A 23,431-nucleotide genomic window follows, 5' to 3' on the forward strand; every position below is an offset into this window, starting at 1 on the left:
GGGGTAATGCGTCGTACGGTCGTACTGACATTGCTGAGGACCAATGTGCATATTGTAAAGAGTTTGGGCATTGGGCTGAAGATTGTCCGGTACTTCGTGAGCAACGTAGTCAGCGTGGTCGAGGAGGTGGAAGGTCGAGAAATAATTATTCAGGAGCGAGAAGTGGCGGAAGTGATCGTGGTAGGTTTGAAACGAGGGGCCGTGGTCAGGATGAACGAAATACTTTTGATAGACGAAATCAATATCAGATATCGGAGGGTGAGAATGTGGAGCATCAGGATTATGTGCATGCATAGGACTGCGTAGGATGGGGTACGGAATCAGTTGAAGTGCCTGTAGATCAAAGAGGTCCATATGTATCAGCGGGCATTTTGGGTTCTACTGATCAGTTTTTAGTTGACACAGGAGCAACTCGTAGTGCTTTGTCCAAAAACTTGGTTCCAAGGGCTTCCCTGTCTGGCGAAACGATAACATGAATAGGGTTTGATGGCACACCCTCTCCTAGCCCACTATCACAACCTCTTTCACTTTGCATTGACAATTTTCAGTTTTTGTCCATTTTTGTTGTCACCTCACACTCCAGATAACATTATGGGCATTGATTTGCTTAAATACTTTCGAGCAACGATACGCTGCGCTCCTGAAGGAGTGCGGGTTATTTTGAATGATAATTACCCAGATTCAGACAGATTTTGTACTATAAAGGAAATCGAAGCTTTAGCCTCTCTCCCTCATACGTTATGGGCGACCTCAGATACGGATGTGGGGCAGATGCTTATTCCACCTATTCGAATTACTGTCAAGGAGGGAGTACTTTTGCCACGTGTACCGCAGTATAAGATCTCCAGGGAAGGTGAAATTGCCCTGACGAACATTGTTCAGGATTTGATCGTTGCTGGAGTAGTGGAGGAAGTTCCTTACAATGTCTGTAATAGCCCTATTTTCCCGATCCTTAAGAAAGACACTGACGACAAAGTCTATCGATTTATTATTGATTTGAGAGAAATTAACAAAATTGTCATCCCTCAATACCCGGTGGTGTCTGATATCACGACATTGCTTACATTGGTCCCTCCGACAGCGACAACCTTTTCTGTCATTGATCTTAAAAATGCATTCTTCTCCATTCCCATCCATCCCGACAGCAGATACTTATTTGGCTTCACGTTAAATAATAAATCGTATAGATTTTGTCGTGTTCCCCAAGGTTACACTGAAAGTCCTAGCATCTATAGCCAGGCTTTGAAAAGACAGCTTGACTCTTTTGAATTGCAATCCGGAGTAGCCCTTATACAGTATGTTGATGACCTCTTGTTGGCTGCAGACACTTATATGCAATGTGAGGAGAGTACACTTGCTTTGCTTTCCTTTTTGGCTCAGAACAATCATAAAGTCTCTAAGAAAAAGCTTCAATATTGTAGACCCAAGGTGACCTATCTCGGTCATCTTTTGTCCAAGGAGGGGCATGCATTAACATCAGATCGAATTCAGGCGATTTTAGACACACCAGTCCCCCGCACTCAGAGAGATGTACGCGCCTTTTGTAGACAGTGGATCATGGGGTTTTCGTACATCATCAAACCTTTGTTAGCGTTACTGTCCAAAACGACACCAATGCCCCTTGAATGGACAGATGAATGTCAGAATGCTTTTGAACAATTGAGACAGACCCTTTGCTCTGCACCCGTGTTAGGTACACCAGATTACTCAAAGATTTTCACATTGTACGTGCACGAGAAAGATGGGTGTGCGTTATCAGTGTTAGTGCAAGCACACGGGGACAAGCAGAGGCCATGTGCGTACTTCTCAGCCCTTCTAGATCTTGTAGCACGAGGGTTACCTGGGTGTTTTCGAGCAGTTGCAGCAACAGCAGTAGCTATACGGCAGAGTGAGGGAATAGTTTTATCGCACAAACTGTTGGTGCTAGTTCCCCATGCAGTAGATGCTCTGTTAAATCAAACGAAAACACAGTATCTCACGAGTGCACGTTTAACAGGATATGAGCTCACACTTCTGGCGCCACATATCACACTGAAAAGATGCGCTACCCTGAACCCGGCCACTTTATTGCCTTATCCGGTCGAAGAGGGCCAGGAGGAAAAACATCATGATTGTGTTTTCCTGACTGAGGAACAAACAAAGGGTCGTGTCGACTTACAGGATATGCCACTTCCAGATGTGGATGGGGAATTGTGGGTTGATGGATCGTGTTTGAGGCTGCCAGATGGCACGACTTCTGCAGCATATGCGATCACGACACTTAAGACAGTGGTAGAAACAGCACGAATACCACAGAAATCGGCCCAAGCAGCGGAGCTGATAGCCTTGACAAGAGCCTGCGAACTGAGTGCTGGCCTATGTGTGAACATCTACACAGACAGTCGGTACGCCTTCGGAGTAGCGCATGACTTCGGCTTACTCTGGAGAGAGCGTGGGTTTTTGACCTCTCATGGAGTACACATTATGCACGGAGAATTAGTGCGTGATCTCCTAAACGCGTTGCTCTGCCCAAAGAAAGTAGCGATAATTAAATGCAGTGCACATAAAAAGGTCACTGACAAAGTGGGACAAGGCAATGCTTTTGCAGACAGTATAGCAAGACAAACAGCTATGTCACGAAATGACTCCCCCATGTATGTAGCGAAGTCGCAGGCAGAGCGATGGCATGATGCTAGTGCAGAGATACTAGACATCCAAAAATCAGCGACTGAAGCAGAACTTGTAACATGGGCAGCAGAAGGGGTACTGGATGACGAAGGTTGTTGGAGGAGTAAGGACATGGAGAGATGGAAATTGCCTGCAGCCTACTTGCAGACGATGGTCCAGATGACACACGGGTTAGCACATGTGGGAGCTCTTGCAATTACTCGATTGTTAACACGAGTTTGGGAGTATCCTGAGATTGCCAATACTGCTAAGAGAGTAGTGCAGACCTGTTTGATATGCTTGCAGCACAATCCTGCAAAAGGGACGCATACTCCGAAAGGAGGGTTCGTTCCACCTTCTGCACCATTCGGGGTACTTCAAATGGATTACATCCAGCTCGAGCGTTGCAATAACCTTAAGTATGTCTTAGTGGTAGTGTGTGCTTTTAGCAAATGGGTCGAGGCCTTCCCCACGAAAGATAATACAGCTTTGACAACAGCTAAGGTTTTGCTTAAAGAGTACTTCCCTCGATTTGGAGTTTGTAAATTTTTGTGGAGCGATAATGGTCCTCATTTTGTTGGGAAAATTGTGGAGTATGTGCTAAAGGGACTGGGGATCCAGCAGAAGTTTCATGCTGTGTTCCACCCTCAGTCAGCAGGTCTTGTCGAGCGGTACAATGCCACGTTGAAATTGAAACTGGCTAAGATTGTGGCGTCCACGTCATTGAAGTGGCCGGATGCCTTGCCGTTAGCATTACTCTCTCTTAGATCAGTGCCCCACTCTCGAACTGGCCTCACACCGTATGACGTGGTGTTTGGAAGGCCTATGAACATATGGGGAGTTCCAAGCCGCGATTGTTACATGATGTGCCTTGTATAATGATGAACGATTATTTGGCACGATTAACAAATGATTTGCTTTCTATTCATCAACAGGTTCGAGAAGCGCTCCTTGACAATTCCATTGGAGAGGCCCATAATCTCCGTCCTGGAGACTATGTCATGGTAAAGTTGTTTGAGAGAGCGAACAGCTTGGAACCGAGGTGGTGTGGCCCCGAGCAGGTACTCTTGGAGACTCGAACGGCTGTACGAGTGACCAATAGAAAGCGGTGGGTGCATTCAACTCACTGCCGTCGCGTCTCTCCGGACCTGGTGAATCCTACTGTGTTGTCTGACTACAAGGAGATCTTGGACCAAGAAAAGAGCCCAGCTGTGACGTCGGCCGAATCTGAGGGAGCCTTCCCGGACCACACTGTTTCTGGACGACAGCGCTACGATCTGCGGCCACGATAGGAAGAAGATTTTTTTTTTGTGCGAGACTGGTTGGTTACCGCTCTGGGGTTTGTGAAACGGAAGCCGGGAATCTCAAGGGGGGGGATCAGTTCTGCCAAGAGTAGCGACACGCGTCTTGACCCCGGAGAAGAAAACAATGGCTACCTCGGAGCTCAGCACCAACGTTTTTATTTTTTGTAGTTGTGTATTTGAGACATTGTGAACTCTTGAACTATGGCGTCTTCTGCATCACGAGACAAGAGAATTCTTGGTGCCATCTTGTTCGTACTGACAATTGTGGTGATAGCAGTGATAGCCTGGGTAGTAGAACTTGTGGTGCCTGTACGAGAACATTTGCTGCCGACTACCCCGGCTCCATCTGAACATTTTCACTTCACCTTACCCTACCATGAAGAACGGCACCGACAGACTTACTTGAACAATAGCTTTATTCAAATATTGCATCATACTCATAATATGACGAACACTTCTAATTGTTGGGTGTGTGGAATGTTGCCTGGGCATCAGAAGAAAGGGGGAACCCCGCTCATCCCACTCCCGTTTTCCCACAATGGTTCCTGTAATGCCTGGTATACTCTTTTATTCACTCTACGATGGCCAACAAAAGGGGGGGTGCTTTTCCGTTTAAACAAAATATGTTATCATGACCGGGATGGCTATCCACGAGCTGAGGGTACTCGATTCGAATGGGAAGAGTACCGCCCCGACAATGTGTCTGCACCCCGAATTTACAGCAATCAAAGGAACATTAACATGTCTAGTTCTCATGTCATTAATGTTATAGATACTAAGGCTGATCTCTGTATACGTAATAAAGGTACAATCCCGGTTGGAAAAAGTGAATGTAACACCACACTTACATTTGACAGTCCGAATGGCATATCATTTGTGGCATCCCGAAATACATACTTCATTTGTGGTAATAAAGGCTATCATCAGCTCCCTTTAGGATGGCTAGGTACATGCTATATCTCCTTTGTATTGCCCCCTGTATTCATTGCCCCACCGATGTACCACAATGATTACGTGTTATATCATGACTTTGTGTTAAATAGAGTTAGACGTGCTGTGGTCTTGGATGATATCGACCAGACCGATACTGCCTTACAGCAATATGTAGACTTTAATTTGGGGTTGTTTTCCTTTGTGGGGGCTGCTTTGAACAGTCGGAAAATACGACGACTGACCCGTGTTGTTGAGGCTGTAGCTAATGACACTGCTTTTGCATTAGGAAATATAACGGAAGAACTTCAAATATCCAGAATTGTTACGCTTCAGAACCAAATGGTTCTTGATGTGGTTCTAGCTGATCGAGGGGGGGCATGTAGAATTATCGGAAGTAGCTGTTGTGTTTACGTGCCTGATAACTCGCCATCTGTATATGATGCGATTTCCAAACTTCACAAAATTGCTGCTGAAATACACTCGGACAATGGCATATGGACCCTTTCGGGGTGGTTCTGGTCAATGCTTAGTACTTGGGGCTGGAAGCTACTGACGATTTTATGCATTATAGTTGGGATACTATTCTTTGTATGTTTATGTATACAATGTGGCCCTGCCTTATGTTCCATGTGTTTATCAGCTTGTATTCCATCTAGACGAGCTCTTGCCCAAAAAGAATTGATGCTTCATAAAGAAGTAGCTCAAATAATGTCAATTGATATCGAAGATGAGTATCCCGACTACGTCCACTATGAGGTAGCTTCAGCTAAACGCTAAAAGTGTTGTCTGTCGTAATTTGACAATGGCCGGGTTAGCGCTTAGCTTTGCTACACGTTATTTCCCTTAACTTGGCCTTATTTGAAAATGCCATTTTGTATGCTACGGTGGCCATTTTAGGGAATGAGCGGCCTCGTGGTTAGCATGCCCTTTAGTCCTTTGTCCGTGCCGCTGACCACTCGAATTTGCCCAGCAACAGGCTATTTTTAGTAATGGTCAAGCCTGTACATGCGCAGTTCCAATTGACCAGTCACCCCTCAGGAATGTTCCGCCAAAACTGACCAGTGGAGTTGTAACCCCTCCCATGAGTTGGCTGTGTTCCAAAAATGACCATATATGTACCTAAACTCTGTAACTTTGTACTGCCTACCTTTTTATTACCTGTAAATTGTATAAAAGAAGGACTCGCACCAACGTTCGGTGTGATACTTCTTGCATTGCCGTAGGGTGCTGTAGGAATGTACCACCACCCCATGGGGTCTTAATAAACTTGTCTTTTGTACTTTTCAGTTTCCGTGCCAACAGTTCTTTTGGCGTAAGTGGGTATTTCTGCGGAGCATGTAGGCCTTGGGAAGCCAATACCACACACACCCCAATTGAGTATTACTTTACGATCAATGATGGATCCGTGACATCCCTGTCGACATTATGGGAGGCGGATAAGGTGGTCATTGGTGGCTGGTGTAGTGTGAAATAATATGGCATTCTTAGGTGAATTCAGGGGCGAACACACCAGGTTGGAGGAGGAGCCCCTATACCTAGAGCTTGCTTAAAATGCCTACAAAAGCGTCAACAGTATGGCTGCTATTCATGCCAAAATCCCAGAGTTTGAAGACAAGGCCACATGTGAAACAAACTATGTAACCGGTGAGGCAAAGGAGCATCAATATGGGGAGGAAGACCACCCTGGCAGAACCCTGGCTGGAATGCTTCCCAATCCCCATGTCTCTGCATTCATGCTTGAGCTAATAGATGAAAGGCACGATCAGCAGACCTCTCCCACCGGACTCCTGCAAACAATGACCTCCTTCGATTCTAACTTTAAAAAGCCACATTGGTACAACATGCGGTAGAGCAGAATGCATCTGTGGACTCTATCTAGTTGCTATGGCTGAACCAGGCACAACCGGGCATACCTAGACTTTCCTTTCACGGTGGAGAATATTGTGCAGGGCATTAAAAGTCTCCTGAGTGACAAAGCCCCAGGGCTGGATGGACTGACCAATACTTTCTTCAAAGAATTTGCCTCCATACCAACACCTCATCTATTGGTGATGTACGAGGACTCTCTGGAGAGCGTGCTTTTCCTCCCTCTTTGCGAGAAGTGGTCATAGTGTCACCACTAAAACTGGATAAACCTGTCTACCGGTCTGACTCTTACCGGCCGTTATCCATGATTAATGCGGATAACAAAATCTCCTCTAAGTTGTTTGTGAGCTGCCTCCTCCCATTGATACCCACTATTCTGCGACCGGACTAGTCAGGCTTTGTCTCAGACAGGTCCATCTCTCACAACCTCTGCACCATCTTCACCCTCATGCATATGTTAGACCCTCAGCTTGCCACTGCCTCCATACTGTTAGACGCAACAAATTCATTCGATTCTCACGAATGGTCATATCTGTTCTTGTTACTTGCCTGACTCGGCCTTAGTCCTATATTTCTTCAACAGATCCAGATTTTACACATCTCCCCTACTTCTCACATCCAACTCCATGGTATGCCTTCTGACCCCTTCCCGATCACTTGCAGAACATGCCAGGGATGCCCATCATTCCCAATCTTATTCACCGTGGTGATGGAGTCCCTCACGGCCAGATTATGGCAACATCATGCCCACCCGAGTCTTGGATTCACGGCTAGGCATCTGATGATATCGTTGTATGCAGAAGATTTGAAATTATATATCCAAAAACAGCAGGAGCACCGTGCCCTAGTGATTTGTGAGGTTATAAGCCTCAAGGTACTCCTGTATCAATGTTAACTGGGCTAAATGTACACTCTTACCCCCAACTGACTTTTCACAAACTTTCTCTTCCATATACCTGCTACAATGAGCCTTTAAACCAGTCCGCCTACCTGGGCATCTGGCTCAGTCCACGTCCAGAAGAAATGTGTGTGGTCAGCTATGGTCGTGCTGTGGCCCGGCTTGGGGACAGGGTCCCGATTTGGTCATATCTGATGCTATCCATGACGGTACTGATAGCCAAAGTCTCTGTATCTTTTCTCGAACATACCCCCCCCACTTACAGTTCAGTTTCTGCTTTGGCTGCACTCTAATGTGAGGGCACTGATTTGGGACAGCAGACAGCCAAGGATTTCATGGGAAATACTCACCCTTTCTCTGGAACGGGGGGGGGGGGGGTTTGTTGCGCCAGACATGTCTCTTTTTGCACTCAGCATCCTGGCACAGTACATTCATTTCTGACTATACTCCACACAAATTCAACCACACACAGCCATTGCGGCAGACCATGCGATGTCCTGCCCCCTAACCACAGCGTTATATGCACTCTACAAAGCACCATGAGCTGAGATAGACCCATTTGTGTTAGTGTGCTGGGTGTAGGATAGCATGCGATTGCAGGCCGGGCTTCCCTGTCACTGTGCACCTTCCATACCCATCGGGAACACTCCCTCCTACCACCCTTGCAAGATGAGGGCATCCGGCCAAGGTTCTGTGGATGCGACCATGTAACATTCACCAATCTATGGAAGACAATGTTATACCCATGTTTGCTGTTGCCAGAGCAACATCTCCTATGGCACTTGACATCCTACTCTATCATCAACTCCAAGCCCCTTGCCGAACAATACATGCCACTGTTCCTGCACCAATACCCTCACTACAAGCACTAGAGCACATCCTCACTGCTCCCTCACAGCACAAGCTGGTCACTCCCCTTTTCACTGTCATTCAAGCCACGGCCCCTGCCTGAGTGCTGGTGGTGCGTGCGGCTTGGCAGGAAGATACCAACACCCCATCACAGAGGCCTAGTGGGTCTACTGCTGCGGATAAATGACGGAACTCTCCCCTAACCACAAATTGAAGCTTATACATTTTAAATTCCTCCATCGATTCTATCACACCCTGATTTAGCTCCTTCTGGCAGCAGATGCATGCTAGTTTAGGTGCACTGCTCCTCAGGTCTCCTTTTTACATCTTGCATAGGAGTGTCCCAGGGTGGCTGACTTCTGAGTCAGGGATGTTGCTGCCATACACACCATCACAGGCCACTTCATATCACATACTCCCCTAGTTGGCAATGGTTGTATGTGAAGTCTTTCCCAAATGGGCTTATGAGTTATATATCACTGTACTTGGGATTGCTCTGTGCTGAGCCCCTATTTTCCTTTCCTCCCTCCTCACCTGATTGTTGATGTTGAAGCACTGTGATTATTTTCAAATGGCAATAAAGAAATTTAAAATAAAAATAAAAAATGATGTAATTAGAGATGTTATCAATTATCCTTTGAGATGTCTTCTCTTCAGCGATATCATAAATTATGTCATAACAAGTCATAAGTGATGTAATATGTGAGGTCATAAGCAGTGTATGGTAGGGACGCAAGCTACAGTTAGCACTGCTAACTTTGTGAATTTCTGTGTTTTTGTTTTAGTTTAAAACATTAATGTTGTCACTGCCATATTCACCGAATTATAATATCCCTTAAACCTTTGCCTTTTCATTGAATTCCTAGTGTTTTTTAACATAAAGTAATGTTTTATACCCTACGTAAAGCCAACTCCACCATGCACAGCCTTTGGCCATGTGTGGGGGGGTTTGTCTACAGGGCCTGGCCTTCGGCTTGGCCCTGCGGCAAACATCCCATAGGCAGCCAACCTCCCACTGTGCACAGTCTTTGGCCGTGCACAGCAGGGGGTTTGCAACAAGTCATGGCCTACGGCCATGCCTTGTGGCAACCCACTTGTAGCTAGCACAGTTGCTTGCTACTAGCGAGAAAGGGGCAGGCCCAAATGGCTGGGCTTGTAGGTGATTTGGCGCCTTTGCATACTCAGCTGCAATTAAAAGGGAGCACAGTGGACTCTTCTCTCAGACGGATAATGACAAGAAAGAGCCCACTGGTCTTGGACAATCAGTATAGAGGAGATTGTGCTCCAATACATCAATGATGCATTCACCTCCATCAAGATTTCAGATCATTTTTCAATGTAAAATTGTATGGAAAACTCGCTGTCCATCAGCCTAGAAAATAGCTGGAACACTGTTCTATATTACTAACTGGAAGGGTGTGGCCAAACGGGCAGAGTTTGTAGGTGATTTGGCACCTTTGCATATTGAACGGCAATGTAAAGAGAGAACCGTGGACTCTGATGACCAGGGGATGATAAGAAAGAACGCATTTATTTGTCTTGGACAGTCACTCCAAAGAAATTGTGCTCCTAAAATTCAATGATGTATTCACCTCCACCAAGGATTTCAGATCATTTTGTAATTGTAATGAAAACAGACTGTCTATCAGCCTGGAAATGGCAGGAAAACCACTGCATATTACTAACGTGGGAGGGTTGGGGCCAAGCAGGTTGAGCTTGTAGGTAATTTGGTGCCTTAGCATACACAGATGATTCCTAAAAGGGGGTGGTGATGAACAGAGTGTCTGAATTAAGCAGACCACTCTTACCCAGTCCAAAGATCAGGGCTTGATCCATCACCGTTTTTTAGCTCACTGCACCAGCCCAGCTCAGAACCTGGCTACATGCAAATTAGTCTGTTCCTGTCCCAGTGCATGATGGGAACAGGGCAAACCAAACTACCAAGCCAATTCTTATACTGGGAAGGAAACAAGCTTCCGGGGACCGGTTTCTGGCATTTCATCCGTCTTCGGCCCGGCTTGCTTGAATCCTGATCGTGCAATGAGCAAGGGACTCACATCTGAGTATACCCTTCCACGCTTGTGGTGGACAAAATGATTCATAAAAGGGGGTGGTGATGAACAGAGTGTCTGAATTAAGCAGACCACTCTTACCCAGCCCAAAGATCAGGGCTTTATCCATCACCGTTTCTTTAGCTCACTGCACCATCCCAGCTCAGAACCTGGCTACATGCAAATTAGTCTGTTCCTGTCCCAGTGCATGATGGGAACAGGGCAAACCCAACTACCAAGCCAATTCTTATACTGGGAAGGAAACAAGCTTCCGGGGACCGGTGTCTGGCATTTCAGCCGTCTTCGGCCCGGCTTGCTTGAATCCTGATGGTGCAATGAGCAAGGGACTCACATCTGAGTATACCCTTCCACGCTTATGGTGGACAAAATGATTCATAAAAGGGGGTGGTGATGAACAGAGTGTCTGAATTAAGCAGACCACTCTTACCACGTCCAAAGATCAGGGTTTGATCCATCACCGACGGCTGCAATGCCAGAAACCGGTCCCCGGAAGCTTGTCTCCTTTCCGGTGAAGAATTGGCTTGGTAGTTTGGTCTGCCCTGTTCCCATGATGCACTGGGCCAGGGACAGACTAATTTGCATATAGCCAGGTTCTGAGCTGGGATGGTGCAGTGAGCTAAATAACGGTGATGGATCAAGCCCTGATCTTTGAACTGGGTAAGAGTGGTCTGCTTAATTCAGACACTCTGTTCATCACCACCCCCTTTTCTGAATCGTTAGCATACACAGAGGCAATTTAAAAGCAGAACCATCGACTCTGCTCTCAGACCAGGAGGCAGGAATGAACCAACTTTTCTTTGACAATCTCTACAACAAAAGAGACTGTGCTCCAATAAATAAATAATGCATTCACCTCCACCAAGAATTTCAGATCATTTTTAAACATGCAATTGTAAAGAAAGCACACTGGTCACCAGCCTGGAAAATGCTGAGAACACCATTGCCAAACAAGCATAATTTGTAGCTGGTTTGGTGCCTTTACATACTTAGCAGTAATTAAAAGGGAGACTGTGGGCTCTGCTATCAAACCAGGAGATGACAAGAAGGAACCCACTTGTTTTGGATAGTCTCTTCAAAAGATATTGCCCTCCATAAATCAACAAAGCATTAACCTCCATCAAGGATTTCAGACTGTTTTTAATGTGCAGCTGTAAAGGAAACACACTGTCTATTAGCCTGGGAAATGGTGAGAACAAATTTGCATACTTCTTATGTGGAAGGGGTGTGGCCAACAAGATGGAGCTTGTAGGTGATTTGGACCCCTTGCATACTCAGCAGCACATAAAAGGGAGAACCATGGGCCATATTTTTTGAAGGGTAGAGGGCTGCACTGCCCTCTCTCTGAACCTCCTTTGGCCATGGGGTCCCCATCTCACAGATCCGTAAGTATTTTAAAGGGGAAGGGGCCCTTTGGGTCCCCTCCCCATATCTCATTAGGTCCTGGGGACCCCATCCCCCAGCACTGCTTCTTTTTTAAGGTAGGGCAGCCACATGAACCCTATTTTGCCTCCAGGGATCCCATCCCCGGGGCTTCCTTTTTAAAAAGGTGAGTGCCCCTGTGGATGGGGGTCTACGGTGCCTTTATAAGGCTTGGGGGATGAGGCAGCATGACCCCATTACTTTAAAAAAATACAGAGGGCCTCAGGGGATGGGGTCCCCAGGGCTGAATACAGCTCAGGGAGGGTGCCATATTTATTTATTTATTTATTTGAAAGTTTTATAGAGCATCGACAAGACGTTTGCGGGTATCAGAGCGCTTTACTGTAGATGAGTTTAGTTATATCATACATTAACAGACCAGAGAGCACAGCATTATTCATGAAGACAAATGTAAAACAACATGATGCAGAACAGGAACGGCCTGGTGAATCATAGTAGTATAATAAGGACAAAAAATATATATATATATATATATATATATATACATATATATATATATATATATATATATATATATATATATATATATATATATATATATATATATATATATATATATATATATATATATATATATATATAGCAAATCGATGAGTATACAAACAGCAAAGCGGTAAGGTGCAGAGCAAGGACGGGCTGACGAAGCAAGGTCATGAAAACGTGGGATTATGTTTAGGTGAATTTTGCCATAAGGATTCCTTTTACTTCCAACTTGAAGGATGAGGTGGAGGGGTTCAGTCTTATTTCCGGTGGAAGGGCATTCCATATCCTGGGTGCCATTCCTGAGAATGATCGTTTGTACGTTTTTTCTTGTTGAATTTTTGTGGCTTCAAAAGGAGGTTTTCCGCACTTCTTGTGGATCTGTTCCCCCCGGGTATTGTGAGTTTTTGTGTGAGATAGCTGGGAGCATGGTGATGTAAGCCCTTGTGTGCCATGCTGGCTATTTTCAGGTGAATTCTGGCTTCAAATGGCAGCCAGTTTAGAGATTTTAGGTCAGGGGAGATGTGGGACCTTCTTTTCGAGCCAGTAATGAGTCTTGCAGCTGCGTTGGTGGTGGCTCTTATGGGAGCTGTAATGGCTTTGGGGAGACCACATAGTGAGACAATTCCATGGTCCAGCCGCGGAAGAACTAGAGCTTGAACCACCATCTTGAAGTCATTGAGAGGTAGGAAGGGTTTCAACTTCCTTAGTGTATTAATCTGAAAGTTTGCTCCCATTGTTGTGTTATTAACCCCTTCGATGCTGATGACGAGCTGAGCTCGTCATCAGCCACGGGTGGCGTGTGCTGATGACGAGCTGAGCTCGTCATGTAACGCGGAAAAGGGAAAACAGCCGCACAGCGCAAAAATCACTGCAGCAGCGATGCGGTTAATGTGTTTCTGCATATTGAGGTTGCAGTCCAGAGTTATACCCAATGCTTTTGCTGAATCCACAATGGTTGGTTGAACGTTGAGTGCTGTTTGATCCAATTGTGCATTATCGGGACTTTGCCGGATGGGGCAATTAGGAGGAATTCAGTTTTCAAAGCATTCAATTTGAGGTGATTTTCTGCCAGCCATGTTTGGGTGGACTCAAGAGTGGTGTTAAGCAGATTAATATTGTCAAGGGTGTTGATCTTGAGGTACAGTTGGGTATCGTCAACGTACATGTGAAATTGCACGTGGGAAGCTTGTAGCAGATCAGTGAGTGGTTCCATGAATAAGTTAAAGAGTGTAGGGGATACCGAGTAACCTTGTGGGACTCCTAGCGTAACTGGAACAGATTTGGACAGGGTGTTGTTGACTTTGAATTTTTTAGTCCGGTTTTGCAGAAAAGAGGTAAACCAGTTGAGCACTGATCCTGATAGACCCAATCTGTGCTTCAACAGATCAAGCAAGTTCTCGTGTTTGACCGTGTCAAACGCTGAGGAGAGGTCTAGTAGGATCAGAAGGCATGCTTCGTTTTGATCCAGTATTTGGAGAGCATCATCAATGATGTGTGTCATGGCTGATTCCGTGCTGTGGTTTGCCCAGGAGCCGTATTGGTGATTATTGGGAAGGTTGAAGTGATCAATATGATTTGCCAGTTGATGGTGAACACATTTTTCCAGAAGTTTGGCCAGGGTGGGAATATTGGAGGTAGGGCGATAGTTGTTTAGGGCTGTGGGGTCAGCTGTGGGTTTCGTAAGGATGGGAGAAACCTGCCCCACCTTTAGGGAGTCAGGGATGCAACCTTGTAGAAGTGAACAGTTTATGATTTTGGTCCAGAGAGGTAGTAGCAAAGGGGTAAGATCTTTAACCAAATTTGCGGGGAGAGGGTCACTGAGGTGATTGGAAGGCTTCAGGGCATTGAGAATTTTGCCTATAGCGTCTTCAGAATAGGTGTAAAAATATGACCATGCCGCATCATTTTTTAGAGCAAACTTAGACAGGATTTGTTGTGTTGAGTGGGTAGAGAAGTTTTGGTGTGCGGGCAGGCATGAGAGTTTAGATCATTGATGAGATCTTTCTTGATGTTCTCAGTCTTTGTATTAAAGTAGTTAGCAAAGTCTTCACATGTGAGTTGAGGCTGAGTTAGATCTTGTGGGCATTGAGGTTGGTCCTTAGATTGAGTTTTGATTAATTCAAAAAGTTTTTTGGGACGGTTTCTTGCCTGGTCAAGTTGTTGGCTGAAGAAGACTGCTTTGGTCCGCTTGACCTTTCGATAGGAGAAATTTCTCTTTCTTTTTAGAGTCATGAGGAGCTTGGCAGATGGTACCGATCTCCAGTTGCGTTCAGCAGTTCTAAGAGAGAGTCGGTCCTCGTTAAGAAGATTATTGAACCAGGGTTTAGAGACTTTAGTGGAAACTCTTTTTAGTTGCAGGGGAGCAAATTCGTTAATAATCAAGGTCATAGAGTTGAGGTAGTGGTTGGTGAGATCATGTACAGTGGAGGACCCAGTAGAGGGTAGAAGTAGGTTCTGGCTTGAAGTAGGTAACGTGTTTGGGTTGAGTTTTTTCCAGTCTTGTTTCCATACTTTAGGTTTTGTGGATTGGGCCGCGTTAGGTTTGAGTGTTTCATTGATGAAGTTGATGATGTGATGGTCTGACCAATCACAGGGGACGATCAACTCCAAGTGAGTGGACTTGCTCTTAGAGATTATTAAGTCCAGAGTAGCGCCTTTATTGTGTGTAGGGCTGTTGCAAATTTGGTTGAGGTCTAAGGCGTTCAGGAAGTTCTTAAGACTGTTGACCACTGTGTCGTTGGGATCGTTCCAGTGGAGGTTAAAGTCGTCCAGGAAGATTTGGGTGTTTTGTCGACCAGTGTGAGTTGTGATCAAGTCCATGAGGAGTTCAGTGAAGCGGAGGTTGTCACTCAGGTGGGTGATAGATGATGTGTAGCGAGCAGACAGGTTGGCCATTACTGCTGATGTCTAGGCTTATGTATTCACAGGAAGGGAGTGCTGAGGATATAGCTCTGTTTATTGTGATTTTGCTCCGGTGTATGCATGCAATACCTCCTCCAATCTTACCAGTCCTGTCAAGCCTGATGATGTCATAGTTTGGGGGTACTAGGATGTCGATGAGAGGCAAGGAGGATTCTGTGAGCCATGTTTCAGTGAGAATTATCAGCTCCAGTCCAGATCAGTAGAGGTAATGAGATCGGCTATGTCGGTGGCGTGTTTAGAGGCCGATCTACAATTCAGGAGTGTGCATTGAAGCCGGGGTGTGGCACGGGAAGGGGTGAATTCCTGTATGATTGGGACTTTACAGAGATTATTGTCGGTGATTCCTCTGTTGTTGTGAGTAGCGGGCCTGTGAGGGTTGGCGAGGATAGAGGGGATAGGCATGGGTGTGAGTGAAACAAGGGTCGTACAGAAGGGTTCATAGGAGAGCAGGAGAGTGCGAAGATCGGTCTCCGAAAAAGGGTTGTTGGTGCACGCTGGTCGGGAGGATAGATTACGGGAGGGTATTGATTACCAACTGGGAGCATTGTGTTTGGGGTGCTGGGAGGATGGGTAGGGGATTTGCTAGGTAAACTGGTTCTGTATGATCTGGGGGTCATGGGTGACTCGATAGCAATGCTTTATAAGCGTGGAGATAATTTTTGATTATGTGAAGCATGGACATGATCTCATCTAATCTGGTGTCAGGTGTGGTTATGATAGGGGAGGGAGGTGGTGAGAGAAGTGTGTGCGTCTGGGGTGTAGACTGGTTGGGTGTATGGGCTAGAGCCCGGAGTGAGTGAGTCAGTATGTGTAGGTGGAAGTGTGTGTGGGAGGGGTGTTGATGTTGGTGGCTGAGTAGTGGGTTTGGAGTGTTGGTGTGCGGGTGTGTGAGGTGCGGTTGGGAGAAGTTGGTGTTCAGAGGGTGGACTGATGTCTGAGGAATAAAGGGGTGACACGCGGAGTGTAGCCGACTGAGCTGTGGGTTATTGGTTAGCGTGAGTGGAGTTCTTGATGGTTGTGTTGACGCGAGTAGGGGAAGAGGTAGGGGGAGAGAGGGTACTGTTAGAGGGGTGGGGGGTTATGGTGGTTTCCATGGTGGGATCAAATGCTAATGTGGGTGCAGAGGTAGAGTGGGTCATGCTGTATGTGGATTGATCGGTCTGGGCGGAGTTCGAATTGGGCGTGTAAATGAAAGGAGGGGGTGGGGTGGGGGAGAGATGGATAAGGGAGGGGTTGTGTTGGCAGGGTGAGGAGTATCAGGAGAGGGTTCATTTCCTGATGGGGGTACGTATGTAGATTTGGTCCTATTATGGGGGGATAGTTTGAGCTGAGAGGAGACAGTGTTGAGTGTGGTATTGGGAGGTGTGGTAAGAGTAGGGGAAGAGAAGATGAGGGAGGGGGTGGTGAAGGAGGGATGAGGAGCTATGGTTGGGCCTTGAGTGGTTTTGGTTGCCAGGTGTGGTGCGGATGTAGTCTCTGCTATGGTGGGAAGGGGAAGCGTGAGATGTTTTGTTGAGGTGCTGCTAAGTGTATTAGTGGGGGTAGATGTCAGGGTAGTAGGGGTAGAAGGGGTGGATGAGTCTGAAACCCTTGATGGTCAGGAGAGTGGATTAGGGGAGAGGCCGAAAGGCTTTCGGGAGGTGGCACCGGGAATAGTGGTGGTGGGAGTGGATAGGAAGGCTGCTTGGGTATTGTTCACTCATTCTTTAATGATGGGGAAGATGTTGTCTAGGAGATTTAGACTATGGTCCGTGGCTTGGATGAGGATATTACTGTTGTTGTAATTGGTAATAGTTGCTGTAGCTTGGAAGAGTTGGGAGGGGGCGATATGGATAGCTAGACCATGTGCCGATTTTCTAGTGGAAGACATCAGAAAGGTGGTTAGGAGTGCTTTCCTCCATTGTGCTCTCCGTTTCGTGTGGAAGATGATGTTCATAGTTGTGTGCCCATTGTGTGGGGAGAAGCCATGTGCCCCCTACCCATATTTTAATAATTGGGCTCCAGGGATGGGGTCCCCTGGTTCACATACGGCTTAGGGAGGGGTTCACGTGCCCTTTCCCTTTTGCAACAATTTCGGCCCTGGGGATGGCCTCCCAAAGGCCTATTTTGGCTTGGGATAGGGAAGACATGCTCTCCCTCCCCTTATGTAGAGTGAGGTGAGCGCCCCGGGCCTAACATGGCTTGGGAAGGGGGCTGCATATCCCTTCCCCGTATTAATGAATAAGACCCCAGGGGATGGGGTCCCCAGGGTTGAATATTGCTCAGGGAGGGGGCCCATATGCCCTCCTCTCCTTAATTAAACAATGTGGCCCCAGTCTGACATTTTGTTGTTGTTTTTTTCAATCCCATTGGTTTGCGCCAAAAATTGACAATTTTGTTTCTTTTTTGGTCCCGGGGGGGTCCCTCTCGTCCCCCCATGGGGCCTAGGTTTGCAGAGTATCCCTACCCTGCTACTTTGTATCACTTTGTTTTCAAGACAGGGGACTAAGTCCCCAAGTCTTGTATTGGCTACCAGCCACATTTTTCTCACATTGCTGGAAGCCAAACAGAGCCCTCTAACTCCCACTGGAGGAAATTGGCCCAAGGAAAAAAAAGCTTCCTGTGCCAATCCATGTGCTCTACTTCTAAACTGGTGTTTCTGTGCGAATCACTCAAACCTCTCGCAAACACAACTGTCCAGCTCTACAATTATTTTATAACCTTATTTTCTCAAAAAATCACAAAAAGCACAAACTGCAGACCAAGGTCTAGCTTCCTGCAAAATTTGTAGTAATTCCATTGAGCAGTTTTTGCTGTAGCCCTGCCTAAAGCAGTCCGTGGAAAATGTATTGGGGTTTAGCATTTCCGGACCTCTCTTTCCGAAACTTTCCATGCACACAACAGTCAAAAAAGAGCACTTAAAAAAGAAAATTGTGGACATTCTTCAAATGGTGCAAAAGTTATTAGCAACACTAAAAAAAATGTTTTCCCATAGAACAGGTGACCTAACCATAATTATGCAGTTGTGATGGACAGACACACAAACTCACACCAACACACACACAGAGCTCAAGTCCTGAGGGGCACTCACAAGTTAGGCGGAATGGGTGTGACATCACCACGTGTGACATCATAAGAATTGATATCACAGAATGTGACATTGCATGTGGCATCACAGGAAATGGCATCACTACCCGGAAGTGACATCAGATCTTAAGACCTCACATATACTTAGCAGGTCTATCATGAATACATTTGAGCACATTACAATATTTATCAAACTCGATTTTGCATTGGATTTTGCATTGCAGCTTTGGCAAAATATTGACGCAAAATCTGTGCCGAAACTTATACATTTCTTTTTTATACCCTCTCACAAAGGATTTGGTAACAAGGAGAAACATGGCAGTAAATCTGTTCGGCTTAATTTGTTGCAATGTCTGTATTTTAAAATATCTTATGGGGTAAGGCACCTGCTGCAGAGATCTTTGTGTGCCAGCTAAATCTCAGGGAATAATAATAACAATAATGGTAAGATAACTTTGGAGGATATCGTTTTTCCTGGAGAGATCTGTGTTTTACCTACTCCTAGTTTTGAATCAAAGTAGCATAGAGGGTCAATATGTCTCCTGCAAAGCACATTATATAACAGGCAGAGGACAGATTTTTATTTTATGTAAATGAGTAAGTGGATTACTGATTTAAAGACAGAGAACCTTTTGTTACTTGCAGTTCATAAATTGTAATCCTTCTAATATAGAACAGTCAGCTATGAAGGACACGTGGCTCCTACACCGTGTCCCGTCACTGTCTTATGTAACACATCATGTACATTGATTTAGATACAAATATATTTTACGCGTGGATGGGTGAGGGAAGCTGCCAAAATACTGAAAACGAACTACTGAACTATCGGACCATTTCAGCCCACCACTGTCTGGCCGGCTTTGCATGGCCACCTTCCCACGACTCAGCATAGCGGGGGCCACTATGATCTTGGCCAACCGGCAAGTCGGGCGGCCAAGTGTAGCAGAGTGTGGCTGGGCCTTTCGCACAGCGGTGCAGGGGGGCGGTGGAGGTGAGCTGCATCGCTCCAACTATTTGCCACACTAGCAACAGCAGCAGCAACTTAATGAGGGAACAAGGCACTGCATGAGACAGGTGAGCCCAGGAAAGGCAATAGGCAGATGGCGTCCAGCAGAGGCAAGCGAGGCCACATTTAGGTAGTGGCCGCAGCGAGAGAGTGCCCTTGGCGGTGTCACAGAGGTGGCCTGACTAGGTCAGGTCCAGCCTGTGACCTACCCTGTGAGCCCCTCTTGCCCTAAACTGCCTTCCACCTGCTTTGCCCTCCATCTGTCCAACTTTGCCAGTTGTCTGCCTAGTGAGCCCTGCTCGTTTCGATGGCCTCCTATCTGTTTGGTTAACTCTCTGCTCACAGCTATTTTTTACCCGCCCGGGATCAATCTCTCCAGGGGGGGGGAATTGTGCGCAACCACCTATATAGCAGCATAGCTAGGCAGCTGAAGGAGGACTGTCTATGTTTTTTTTAAATTAATGGGTCCCAAAAGAAAGGGCTATTTGCATACAACTCCTGAGGCAACTGCAAACTGCCATTCTTCCGCCACAAGATTTACAAGGAGCAAATCGGTAACGGTTATTCCAAATGAAAAGCTGCAAGACGCTGAACAAAGAGGGTCGATCAAACACTTTTTAATGAAAAACGACCCCCTCAATATCAATCAGGGCTCTATAAAAGCCCCCACCATAGGTTGGCAAGTGCACACGGCCCGAGATGCTCCATCTTGCAATCATGCCTTGAGCATAGTTCGTGATAGTAGTCCCAAAAGGCTGAGTGAAACTTTAATGATCACACCCTCATATATAAGGATGGCCCACCTTTCTGCATGGGGCCTGGCACTGGCCACAAAATGGTGGGCACAGCATGCAGGCAATCTGTCCTGGCACAGTCCAACGGCTTATTTAGCGAGCAAATCGTTCCCCGACTTGATAGACAAGGGGCATAATGCTATCAATGAAACAGCACCTATCAAAGTCATTCACAATGCAGTGATGTCAACATAAATTCATCCGTCCAAAACCTCTGCACAACCCTCATTGAAAAATGGGCATCTCTCCCGGAGTTCCTGGCTGGCATAGTAGAGAAAGCCAAAGGTCAAAGGGAGATTGTTGTATCTTGTTTCCTGTGCAATGCATTTTTCCTGCTTCTTTGTCCTTGCTGCTCAGCCAGTGAGGATGTGCTGTGGAATGTTGGTGTGCATGGTCAGGTAAAGGAATGTTGGGATACCTAGTTGTGAAGTGTCAGCTGAGAGTATGGGCTGAGAAGCAAGGAAGCTACTCCAGGTGGGGTTCACCTAATGGTTTATATCTATCTTCAATACCACCTAAGTAACTGAATCAATAAACCTTCTTCAGTTATCTACATCTCGGCTACTGAACTAATTTACCTTAATTACATTTGGCGAGGATCTGGAAAGAATCTACGAGTGCCATCTTAAGGATTACAAATTTTATATTCTGAAGAAACTACAAGGTAAGGAATCTCTTGAAACTACAAGCTACAGACTTTAAAGCATACTGGGACCCCTGAGCCCCACCAGTGACCTTTTCTGGTTGCCGCAACCTCAGTATGCCAGTCCCTGCGCTACTTTCCTGCTTATTCTCCTGCTCCTTTATGACAGTGGTTCCTGTCTTGTCACCTTGGGAGAGCGTTCTGAAGTGCATCTTCCTTGAATAGGGACCAGTTTCTGCCTCTTTATGCTTATCCTTTATCTACTTTTCCTTACTGCCTTCCTGCCGAATTTGCCTAGCTGCTTGCCCTCAACTTTTAATTACCTTTCTGCCGACATGACCTGCTACTTTTGTGCAGCATCGTACCAGCCCCTCCGGCTCTATTGACCTGCCACTTCTGTGCAGCATCTTACCAGACCATCTTTTGCCGCTTTGACTTATTGGTATCACAAAGTCGATTAAGTTATTGGCATATTCAGTCATCCAGTACTTATATTTGTGTGGGAGGGACTGATGCTGGTGTTTGGGACCTTGGCTGTAAGTACTTTATTAATTTTTTTCAATTTTATATTTCTTCCATGTTTGCGCTTTTCTTTGGCAGTTTAACCGCCTCTACCACAGTTTTCAAATATGTCTCGAGGACACTCAGAGCCCTCGTGCTCTTACCTCAGGCAGCCTTGCTTTTCCTTCCTTTGCTCTTCTGTGACGTCTTCTACACTTGCTGTGGAGCGTGTTTCCTGCTTGTGATGCCGGTAGACATCCGGCGCGGTGTCGCCAGTGTGTGCCGCCATTTTGTGTTTGGCGTGTTCAATAAATTTAGAGGCAGCTTTCAGCATACCACGCACTCTGCCAACCACTTACTTTTATTGTGTCTCAATAAAGTCACCATGTGATTGAAGAAGTTTTTGTTCCTCCTCCACTTGACTGTGACTGTTCCGATCTCCTTACTTACCATGTGCTCGGATCAGTTTACGTTTCTTCAAGAGAATCCAAGTTGGAGACAGTTTGGTGTTCCCTGACTCCAAACTTCCACTTTCTTCTAAACTCGACTCTGCAAAAAACCTTATGGTACCCGGATTTGAGACGAACTTCGGGTGAGGAATCGCTCACCGGCGAGGTATACCAGTTCTTTTAAATTGCTTTCTCTATTTTTCCAACGTTTTACTGTTTGGTTTTACCATGACTTTGTAATATGTTTTGTACATGTTGTTATCAGTTAATTTTACTACATTTTACTACATTCTTATCTTGAAAATGTATCCTATTCTACACATGTTTGGAATGTGTTACATGTGAACTACATTGCTTGCCTGTATTTGCTTGGTGCCTTTCTTACTTTCTTCATGAAGATGAACATCGTATTTAGTTGGTGCAATCTTACTTTACTTACACAAGTTCCGTATGGGATTTTTTTTACTGTTTGAGGAATGATTTATGATAGTCTTTTGGCTATGTGACTTTCCACGTCACCTACATTTTTCTTGCATGATGTTTACAAGTTTAGTTAAGAGAATGTTTCCTTATTGAGGTATGCTTTATAATACTTTTTCGCTATATGACTTTCCACCTGTGCTATTCTTTGTGTGGACTCGCCATCTGTGTTTTCCTTGCATCATTCTTAACTTTACAGTACTTTACTTATGAGTTTCCGCAGGAAATTTCCTTTAGTTTAGGAATGTTTTGTTATAGTTTTCTAGCTATCTGACCTTCCACCCCTGTGCAATTTAATGTGTTGGGATTCGTCACCTACATTTGCATTACATTTTACTTTACAGCATTTGTTTACAAAGTTCCTGTGCTTGGGACCTTTTGCTGTGATTTTTATTTATTTCTGTCAGGTTCTATTCTACCTTTGCGCTAAAGTATTGTGCGTGAATAGTCTGGCATTTGAGGTTTTCTCCTAAAATGTTATTATTGTAGGTACTTCTAGCGGGTGAATTTTTCACCCCTCTTTATATGTGCTTGTTAAAGTTTCTTGTTTGGTCTCTTTTGTTGGGAGTACCTGGTGCTTTACAGTTGTTGTTAGTACTCCCAGCGGGTGCATTTGTCACCCTTTTCTTTTGCTATGTGTGTAGGAGATTCCTGCTTGGTTTCTATTGTTGGGAGTGCCTTTGTCTTTTCTGGTTGTTCGTTACTTTTTATTTTGGCATACGCTGTTAATCATACATGCTTGTCTGGCCAACTGGTGTGGACTGGTGTACTCTGGACGTTTTTTCCTGTGTTCGTATTTCTGCTTGTGTTTGTATTGCTGCGCGTATGGTGAGAATTATGCTTTATTCTCACTTTGTCTTCCTCATTTAAGTGTTTTTGCAATATCTTGTTCTCCTTCAGCCTTTAATATGAAAATGTTTATCTTTTGTTATCCAGGGTTTGTATCCTGCATTTTCTTGTTTTGTTTTGCTCTGAAAAGGGGAAGATGTGTGTCGTGTCACAATTCACTTATCTTTGCATTGTGTTCTCCTTCCTTATAATAGTGTTTCATTTTATTTCCATTTTATGTATTTATTGAT

The sequence above is a fragment of the Lissotriton vulgaris genome, chromosome 4_1 (genome assembly GCF_964263255.1).
Source record: "Lissotriton vulgaris chromosome 4_1, aLisVul1.2, whole genome shotgun sequence".
NCBI classification, from domain to species: Eukaryota; Metazoa; Chordata; class Amphibia; order Caudata; family Salamandridae; genus Lissotriton; species Lissotriton vulgaris.